We start from the raw sequence: 10,732 nt of genomic DNA on the forward strand, positions 1-10,732 counted from the left end.
CTAACAGAACCTTTTGAGGTGTATATCTAGAATTACATTCTATCTCAAAATCTAGCCATGTTCACATGTTTTAGAAGAAGTCATTGAATATTATTACCGAAAATATCTGGGTAAATGAATGTGTGCGTGTAATAGTTTCAAATAAATGAAGATGCTACACGCAGAAACCAAAGTTACTCAGTCTTAGAGTAATTTTGTAATGAGAATAAGGAGAGAGCAGCAAGAGCAGGCAGGTTTTACTTCATAGCATTTGATGTTGACTGCCACTTGTGCACAAATTGAAGAAAAAAAAATTGCTTCTTAGAGATTTAAGTCCCAAGGCTCAGCTTGGAGTTGCTGAATAGGAAGCTATAACAGATAACAGGTCATTTGCAGTAACAGTCTGTGCAGGCTTTTGCTAATACAATGTGATTTTAAACTGTCTGCCCCAGTGCAGAGGAAAAGCCAGGTACTTTCTATGTGCTGTGGACAAAAGCATCGTGGGGCAGTTGCTGTGAGGATGCCTGTCAGGTTTGCTTGTGTGCAAGTATTTTGAAGTACCTCACTTGAAACAGGGTTACGGTATACACAGTGCTATTTTAAAAGAAATGGAAGTGATTAAGTAATTTGAGCTCTGAGAATGCATGAGATTGCCTTAGATTCAGGATCATTTTCATTTATAAGTGAATTTGTAGATTCTTGAATCTTGCGTCATTCTCGCTGCAGAACCTTCCTGATGTTCATGGACATCTTGAGTGTGCCATTGTGATCAGTCACTTCAGTTAAAGGGCACTGGAGCGTTTTCTATTTTTTATGACTTTAATAGGTACATTAGCCATCTGTAATCTTGATACTCCTTTGCCTGTGTTGAAATTGTATCCTGTGTGCCTCTTTTAATCTGTGGAAGCCAGGAGTACTTTACCAAAGGTACCTTTTAAGAGTTGTCAGGATTATTTTGAAGTTTTGTTTGGGATTCTTCAAAGCAAATTGAAGGAAGGCAAGAATATACATTCATTGCTATTATTCTAATATTGAATACCCGCCAGAATACCCGGAGCAGTTTTTATCTCCAAGTATTTTAAAGACATCTTTTTCCCTTATTGACAAATTATCATCTTCAGTTCTTAGATAAAGTAAACCAAGGCAGAAAGTTAAGGCAGCTGTCTGAGACCAGGGAGAACTGGTACCATAATCAGTGTTAGCACTTAGAAATTTTGGTTTGGTTTTTTGTGTTTGTTTTTTTTTTTTAATTGGTTTTGTTGGGTTTTTTTTGGTTTGTTTTTTGTTTTTTTTTTTTTTTTTTTTTTAATGGTGTGACTCAGATACCCACTAAATTAAAAATTGCTGACTCTTGGTCTCAATGGTTTGGCCTCTCCCCAAATAATTGAATGGGCTGGATGAGGATCACTGAATCATGTCTAGTCTGGCAGGAATGACTGCGTAAGGACTGCCAGCATGTAAATGGAGAGGTCATGGGATGCTCTGGAGACTAAAGTCTCTGTCACATTAAAGCTTTTAATGGTCTCTGGTCAGGGAGACTCCTATGGAGTTGGGTGAGCCCATTATCAGACCTGGGCCATGGGGCTGCCACTGAAAACTTGTATTTGTGCTCCAGGCAGGATGCAGGGAGCCACCACATTAAACCAGGGAAAGCTGGCAGGCTAGATAAAGAAGCTTTTATTTGACGCTTAAGCTATGTGCACAAATATTATTTGATTTTTCTAGCTAATGAATCATGTCTTGGCTTGAGAATGCTGGTATCACTGTAAACCTTTGCTGGCTCCAGAATACTTATCCTGGGAAGCCTCCTGTGATGCCCAGATTGATTGCGATCTAGTGAAGGGCTATGGTGAGAAACTAGTGCTGATACCAATGACTCAGGTTTGGAGTGATGCAGGCTGTGACTAAGTAGCTGCACTCCCAAATAGACTGCCACAACCTTGGGAAGCACAGTGCAAGGTGCTGCTCTCAGGCTTGCATCAGCTCTGGCTTCCAGGTCTGTATGTGTATGTTTTTTTCTGCACCCTTCATCAGGGATCCACCTTGGTTCCCCTGAAATGCAGTGAGAAAATCCTTTGCAACTCCCCCGGGTGCTCCCTGCTGATTTGAACTGCACAGTTCATCTGGTAACAGTAAGGGACAAGCTGGGCGCCTAGAGCTCCGTGAACTGTGTGCATCTGCAGAGCAGAAGGCATATGTATTTGTGTCTGTATGTGTGTGTGAAATTGGGTTCGCATACTATGAAATGCTGCCAATAGGCAGTAGTGCCATTGGACAAAGAGCTTTTGTTGCTATCTCTTCTCTTGAGGAGCTTGTTGCGATCACTATGTAATTCCTGTGAGAAAGAAGCAGAAGATCCAGTGTTCCTTTTCTATATATATATACACACACATGTAAATATATATATATATATATAATTAATAACAATTGGATATCTTTCTGAAGTGTAACTAAAGCTGGAGGACAGAAAAAAACAATAAGTATTGCTAACATCAAGTTTTGTTTATTCGTATAACAGTTCTCATTCAAGTGTTTTTAGTTTTCCCTTCAGTGCCTGAAAATGAAGAAATGAATGGGGAGAAAGGAATGAATGTGTGGAAAAAGAAAAAAGATAATCCGTCAATATAAGCATTCTTACTTAGCATATTGAAGTTTTCAGCCTCGGGGTTTAAGGAGCTGTAAAGGAGGCAGAGGTAAGCGCAGCACCGGACCCTCTGCTCAGCTGAGGGGTATGTTAAATTGGTGCAACTCGATGTATACTACAACCCGGTAATTGGTAGTAGACGAACCTCAGGCTGAGACCTGCTCGGATAGGTGACAGCGTCTCGGAACTCACGCTCCAGTCCCAGTTTGCCAATTCGGCAGAGAAGTCTAGGAATAAATTTGGAAACAGCATTGCTTTTTTACCTCTAGAGGGACCACCAGGATCAGAGATGAAGCCTGCCACCGATGGCAGTCAGCTTGGCACACTCCTTTCTCTTCCTTCCTTGCTCTTCCCAAAGACACAGTGCTCCAGGCTTTACCAGATCAATAATGCTGAAATAGTGAAAGGAGAGGAACCGTGGGAAGTGACACTTATTTTTTGTCAGGAATGACACTGGCAGCGTGATGCCTGCGAGCTGCGTTCAGGGTGGTGAGAAATCTACCCCAGCAGGGCTTGGATGTCTCCTGCACATCCCCTCTTCTTCGTCCCCCTGAGAGGACAGTGTAGGCAGAGGATTGTACTCATGCATTAAAGTTATTACTCTATCATTTGTAGATGTGGTTCAAACCACTTTGAACCACTGTCCCTCTCCAGTCTCACTTCTTCCACCGCAGTCAGGGCAGAAGGACTGCTCAGAAAATGGTGGGTTACGCGACGTCTGGACAACCCTGTAGCATTTTTGTTTCAGCATTAAGCAGTTGTGCTGTGAAATTTCTGCTATGATCTGTTAGGATAGGAAAGTTAGCATTTTCACTAAAAATAAGAATTGCTTGCTGGCTTCTTGTTCAACATAAATCAAGGAGAACACGGTCTCCTTGTTACTGTGCCTCCAAACTAGTCTGAACTTGCTCTTCAGCATGACTACGTTCTTTCAAGCAAAATTCCGCATGGTTTCCTCCTACTCATTGCCAAATGAGTCTCCATGATCTTTCTGATTTATTTACTTTTGATAACTGCTTACAGTGAAATGCTCTGACTAGATTTTCAGCTTTTTGATCTTTAATTTCTATAAATGGGGGGGGGGAAGCTTTAGGTATGCGCATATAGTTATATAGATATATAGAAAATATCCATATGAATCTATATCCAAGGAATCTATATAGATATATAGAAAATATCCATATGAAAATACTGTGTAGCCAGTTAAAAGATTAAGCTGAATGAAATTTGTGATAAGTAGAGTCTGTCCTCTTCAGCTCTGAGCTCTGGGTCATGGTTGGATGACCATGTAATCCACATTTTTCTGAATTATGTTGCTCTGCCCTGACTGTTGACATAGTTGTGTTCAACCTAAGATGAGTTAGTGTTGTAGTTACTGGTATTTGGAAACTTCTCTTCATATGGAAAGCCTGAAATAGGTACCTTATCTTTAAGTTTACACTGAAATATGTATCTGTGAGCCCTCGTGATAATCTGTTGACTGTAGCCTCTCTGCAGCAGAATGGAAAAGAGTGACGGACACTGGAAAACATGGAAGAAAACTTTTACAGTTCAAATGGCCTTGTATTAAGGCATTAGACTGGTAAACTGGTGATTTGGATTTATGCGTTAGCTTTGCAAGATACCACTTATCTGACTGTGGGCAGGTCATTTAATCTCTCTGAGGCTCCATTTTACCAACACTGCAATGAAAATAACATTGCTTATTTTCTTCTGCCTACTTGGGCAGGCTTTCAGGATGCTGATGGTCTAATGCTTTGTAGAGCTCTGAGCACTGCTAAACCTTGAGCTGGTGTGTAACACTGCAGGCATGGCTGCGCTCACTGGTCAGCCCTGGCCTGCTTTATGTGCTTCTGCTATGGGAGGAGAATGGAAAGACAGAAGGGACGGTGATTTTCTGGCATGTTTTTATTCCCTTCTTGCCTCACGGGATGCCTCAGTTTGTGGAGTAACAGCCTAATGGAGCGTGCAAGCAGCTGCCTGCAGGGGACCGAATACTACTTGGTGGTTGCAAAATGGATGATCAGAAACAAACCAACTGCAGAATATGCCAGACCCATATGAAATCCAGGAGACTTCTCAGCCATAGATGATGTTGTTTAAGTAGCAAAGACCAACAGGTACTTCAGCGTCTGTAGGTCTATATCTAGGCCTATAACTAGTTCATGTGCTTCCACTGGCTTGGCTCACATCCCTGGGAAAACTGTCTTTTGGGGATCTTTTAGGGGAATGGGCTGTCTACATGGGGTTCGATCAGACACCTCTCAGCTCTTCTCTAGTGGAAAGAGACAAAGACAGAGAGAGGGGACAGTTACATGAAGTAAGGGGGTGGCAGTATTTGCAGGAGAGAGTTGGCATCACCACCGGTTTGCCTACTTTGAGATTACTATTTGAGCATTAAACTGAACCCTGAAAGGGAGAATTGCATCCAGATTGGCCACAGTGGCAGAGTCCTTTGAGCACAGAACCAGGCAAGGAGTTTACAGGTACCGAAGATCTGCTGTTTCAGAGTGCTAACAGTAGTTATTCAGTGTTCAGGAAAACTACGCTAGTAGTTCATTCCTTCCTTTTCCAATCACCTTGTTTAACAGCCACCTTGTTTTTCTATGGGTCTTAGATAATAACAAGGCAGGTTTGTGTCCTTTTCTTCTTCTGCTTGTTGGAGTTTTTAGCTACTATGATCATGAAGCATCTGCTTTTCTTCAAGGCACAAGCTGGGAATCAAAAATCCTGCTGAATGATTATTTGGTGATGGTGGGAGGATTTTACACAATCCTCTAAGAAAAACAGGAGGCTTTAAAATGAAAACAACATTCGACCAAAAATTAAAATATTACACTTAGATCTCTGTGTGTTCATAATTCACTACAAGATTAAAAAAAATTAACTGAAATACAGACACAGGGAGAACTGAAGAAATTAATCTGCTTTAGAAGTACAGAACAGAAGTTGTCTTGCAACAATAAGCCTGTCTCAGTCAGTAGGGATCATTTAGCACAATTCCCATGTGTTCAGTAAACACGAAGGAAAAGGCCATGACGCTTAAGAAAAATGTAGCAGGTGCATAGGTGAGTGGAGAACAGTTGAGTTTTTTTTTCTGATTGTGAACTCAGACTATAGGATGAAACACAGACTCTGGGAAGGCAAGTGCAAAGCTTCCTTGCACTTTGGAAAAATCTTGGTATTGAAGTACACTGAGAGTTCCATTTGTAGAGCATTTCATAGGGTGCTTATCTTATTGTTTTTCACAGAAGGGTATTATGTTTTCATAGTTATTTCCTTCCAGTGGTTGGCTTTCATCTTCTTCAGTAGTGGCTGCTTTCAATTCGTAGTTCCAGTCCAAGGTATGCTTCATGGCAAAATATTTTCTTTAAGTGTTATGGTCTCCGTTCACTTGCAAATCCAAGCCCTACGTGCAGCAATAAATTGGTTTGCTGTAATCTTTAGTATCTCTACTGAATCTGAATCTACCTCGGGTAAAAGCTTCTTTGTCCTCTGCCATTTTGGAGACAGCCTCTTTTCCACTCCCACCTTGGTGCACTCAGGCTGACAGATGCCTTTAAAAAGAATATGGGGAACAGTCCTTCTTTTGGCAACAAGTTTTGCAGCACTAACAAAAAGCAGGAAGTTTCACAAAAGAATCTCTTTTATTTTTATCTCTCCAAACCCATTTATTTGAACTGTAGTATTGAATTGCCTGAAATTGCAAGGCAACTTAAAGAAAAAGAATTGCACTTAAAGAAATGGGCTCTTGTGTCTTGGCGCAGGTCTGTTCTCAACCCTGGGGGTATCTGTGAATTACACATGGGGCAGATAAATGCTGAACTGATATTTTCTGGTTGGTGTGGCTGCCTATCCAGTTAGCTGAGAATGACAAGCAAGTTTCAAGCTGGTCAAAACTTTTTTTGACTTCCCTTTTTTTGCAGAAATTATTCCACAGAACACAGGCCACCCTGCTGGTCTGTCTTTCTGTTTCCAACAGTGAATGATGCAACTCAGCTTTTCTGTGTGGCTGGGTGGTTGCAGTTGCTTTCCAGCGAGCAATGCCATCGTGGAATGAGATTTGTTTTCCAGGAAACCTTTGAAATTGATTAATGCCTTTTTCTTCAGATCATAATGTCCAGGAGACTTACTTCTGCAAGCATCTATAGTCTTCCACTAAGAACACCTCAAAGTTTTCTTTCTTGAATACTGCCTCATCTCTTCTCCACGGTGCCTGCTGATGTTCCTACAGCTTGCTTATAGCCAGGGTATTGCAAGTTGTAACTCTTAGAAGATAGTGATGATGAAGGTGGCTGTTTTTTTCTGGTGCCATCCTGTTCTTGCATCCTGTAGATATAGAGTAACCAAACAGCAGGAAGCAGTTTCATGGCAACCATGCTCTTTTTCTGCTTCTTTTTTTTTTTTTTTTTCTTCTTTGTTTTGAAGGTTATGCAAAAAGAAAGTAGCAGAAAAATTGCAGACAGCCCTGTGTAATGGCTTTGCTGTTCTCCTGGAATACTCCTTGGGTATTTCTCCTCTCATCACATCCAGCTGTATAAACCAGTCTTTCACTACTCCCACCTTTGCCAGGCCCTTGGTAAACCCCACAGACAGCATTACTGTCCATTTTCCCTGAGACTTCTTCGGGGGCCAGTGGTTTTCCATTGTTTCAACTATTGTTAAACAAAGGGACGTTACCGTCCTTTAGATGAGAACAATGTGGGTGTCTCAACCAGCAGCTTCAGAAAGTCGAAATGACGCCGTCATTGGCAACACATCAAAATAGAATGGATTTTAGGGATGCCAAAAATAACCTGTTCTACCGCCCAACATGGCTGAAGCCTTCATTATCATGCACTGAATTTGTTATCTGCATTGCTGAAAATGCAACTCATGCAAGGCTTTTTGTTTGTGTGAGTCAGCTTCTACACTCTTGGAAGCTTCTTTAGAATGATGTTCTAAATCAGTTACATGCTCACAAGATGTGATTTCTCATTGCTTCTGCAAAGGAACAACATGTAGGTACTTTTGATTGCTTTGAATTTTATTTGCTCTCATATTTATAGTCTTTTAATCTTTCAGGCAGCATGCCCAGAATTATTTATTTATATTTTTAAATCTTCTTGTTACAGAACACTCTGTAGAGGTTAATTTTCCTGCAGCGGTTTCTGAACTCTAAAATGCCAAAATCACTGCTCACAAGAACTGACTATTTTATATTGATCGTCCATCTTTAGTGCTTTTGCTGCTCTGCTGTGGGTATACAGACCTCTTTAGAGGGATTAGGGAATCCTTAATGAATGCAGTTTTTTGCTGTATCTCCTTTTTTTAAATGGTTCACTTAATTTTCCTGTACATTGAAGTGCTTCTGGATTTTGTGTGGGTTTTTTGTTTGTATTGTTTTGGGGTTTTTTTTTTTGTTTTTTTTTTTTTTTTCTTTCTTTCTTAAATTTAGTGTACAAATGCAAAGGTACCTGAAAACTTGGTTCCAAGGTAAGAAAACCTGTTACTGCTATGGAGAAGTCCCTCCATGTTACATGGGATGAGGTCTTCCGTTATTTATTCTTCTTCTAAGAAGGTTGACTTTAACTTCTTGAATAAGGAATGTGATAAACCTTTTACCCACAGGTTGTGTTGTAGCTACTTTTCTAACCTTCTAAAAGGATTCTTACTCCCTCCGCCTCTGAAACTGAAAGCAACCTCGATCTGGCTGCCCCATATGCCACATCACCATCCTCAGACACCTTTTTCTTCTTCCTCTGCAGGGTTGTTACAAGAATTAGCATAATTACCTCAACTATTCTTGGCTTCTGCTCAGAGAAATGTCCATCAGATCTTTTGAGCTTATTTGAATGTTGCAAGTCTCAAACCCCTGATATGTCTATTGCTGGTATGCTGTGTTTTCTTCGTGTCTTTCTTCCTTTCCTTCTGCTCTTCCTGTCCCATCAAACTCAGAGAAGGAAGCAAGACTGGTTTCTAGAGGGTTTAGCTGGCAGATTAAGAAATGCAGTACAGACTGCTTCAGAGTGAAGGAAAAATGTTTCTCACAGTTTTGAAACAGGGGGAATGTTAAATAAGGGGAATGGTAAATACCAATGCCAGCCAGCCTGCAGAGGTGCAGTGGCTTGTCTCAGGGCTGAGCACTATCTGTTTGACATTCTGAACCACACTCATAAAAATCCACTGCTGTGAGCAGCATTTTGTCTGTGGTAAATATGTTTCTGTAATCCTGAGCTTTCACTGCCTTTCACCTTCTAGAGTCATTAACACTCGTAATAAAAATTCATGCACCTACATCAACACATTTAAATTACTTTATACTCTTTTATACTTGCTCTGGGATGAGTTTAATCCAGTATGTCTATTATCCTGTAAAGCAAATGTCTGCCTGATATTAGATTACATTATGGTTTGCTGGTTTTCTTTTTCACAAAAAAAGAGAATTTAGGGGAAACTCCTGTCATTTCATATCCATATTTGCAGTCGTAGGCAAAAGTAAACTGGGATTTAAAATGAGGCCCAGTGACCATGGCACTGAAATCTATAGCTATTCAAGGAATCTAAATGCTTTATTTCCAGTAAAATTAATGGGTCACAGTCTAAAGCACTGAAAATATTTAATATTCAGGCTTCAGGCATAGACACACCTTCACTTACTGCTGTTAACACATGGTTACTGCTTCTTTCCTGGAGGGTTTCACCTCCAGAACGGAGGTGTCAGAACGCACTGACACAAATGAGTGTCAATTGTCAGGTCTGGTGGTTCACCCCACAGGAGTAACCACATCCAGAGCAGAGGGCTTAGACACTTCCAGTTGACTTTGCAAGAGGAGATCTAACAATACTCCTGAGGCACTTGCTTGCACTATGAAATTTCACCCTACTTTTTAAATTTAGATTTTGGACAAGTTCATGAGTCACTTTTCTATTTTGTTACTTTTTGTTTTTAATAAACATAGCTTTCCATGGGAAGCTATGTCAAGTCGTAGACAAGGATGCCATTAGGCTTGGTACTGTACAGATAGAGGCTGAGAAGAGGGTTTGAAGAGTTATAGTACATTTAATTTTTTGTTTGTTTGTCATTGGTTTACATTACATAGTTACAAAATGTCTTTAATCTGTATAAGCCAACTTTTCAATGGAAAGGAAAAGGAACTCTGCAGCCTGAAGTTTGCCGTTTCTCGTATACAAAGTTAAATGAAGTCAATGCAAATACATTTTCCATAGAGGAAGCTACATTTACTTGATGTTTCCTGCTGACCCTGTTTTCACATTGTTCCTAGTACTCTGTGCTTGTTTTCCATCTGCTGCCTGCAGACTCCCCACTCTACTTAGGTTCCTGGGTCAGCTTTATTTTCTTCTCTTTTTTTCTTTTTTCCTCCCATTTTTTTAACAATTACACTGAAAGCAGTGGCCAAAACTTGAAAACGAAATCCGTGTTGAGCGGTAAAAATGGAAGAAGTGAGCTACAGTCTGCCTGAGAAACTGAGAGGCTTGGGTATCTGAATGACAAAGTAACCAGGATAAGGAGAGAATGTTAGTTGTAATTAAAAAGTCTGTTTTCCAGGTTTGAGGGCAGATGTAACATCAGGGGACAATATCCAGTTTCCTTAATAAGTCCTAGAGGCAGCTGGGAACACGTCTCTGAGGAGTAATGTGTGTCCCTCTCCCCCAGTTCTATCAGATCAAGTGGGGCCTAGGTGGGAATGGCACCAAACTGCTATGTTAGCTTTGACCTGTCCAAGAGATAGTTACTTCTGAAGCATAAATTCTCACTTTACTAAGTCAGTTTTCTTGTTCTTTTGTGAAATGTATCATGGCTCCTGTGAAAATATGTGAGAATTGTTACCGTTTAGAGTTGCTAGGTGGTATTTCCAGTGCTGGAGAAAGAGTAGAAGAAACATGGCCAGAAACATGGATTAGGAGAAGGAAAGTCATAATCTGAGTGTCCTGTTGTCTTCCTCTTTTTTCACAGTATCAAGCACAGACCAATCGTCACTGATTCGATCTGCACGCCTCACCAATGCCCACTGCTATCACCCAGCAACTACAACTCTCAATTTCTCGTATGTTTTTTTAATTGATTCTGTAAATAATTTTCTACAAGTACCTTTTCTCCTTCAGTGT

The 10,732-nt window shown here is 40.5% G+C and overlaps 1 protein-coding gene across 1 annotated transcript in view; it reads left to right on the forward strand.

Moving 5' to 3' along the window:
• The first annotated feature begins 4,032 nt into the window (after positions 1–4,032).
• ZNF518A (zinc finger protein 518A) overlaps positions 4,033–10,732 on the forward strand; it is a 35,995-nt gene continuing 29,295 nt past the window's right edge. Inside the window, exon 1 of the mRNA XM_080400968.1 lies at positions 4,033–7,623. The gene's annotated coding sequence lies outside the window, so the exon portion shown is untranslated. The remainder of the gene's footprint in view (positions 7,624–10,732) is intronic.

The sequence above is a fragment of the Falco punctatus genome (assembly GCF_963210335.1).
Source record: "Falco punctatus genome assembly, chromosome: 9".
NCBI lineage: Eukaryota > Metazoa > Chordata > Aves > Falconiformes > Falconidae > Falco > Falco punctatus.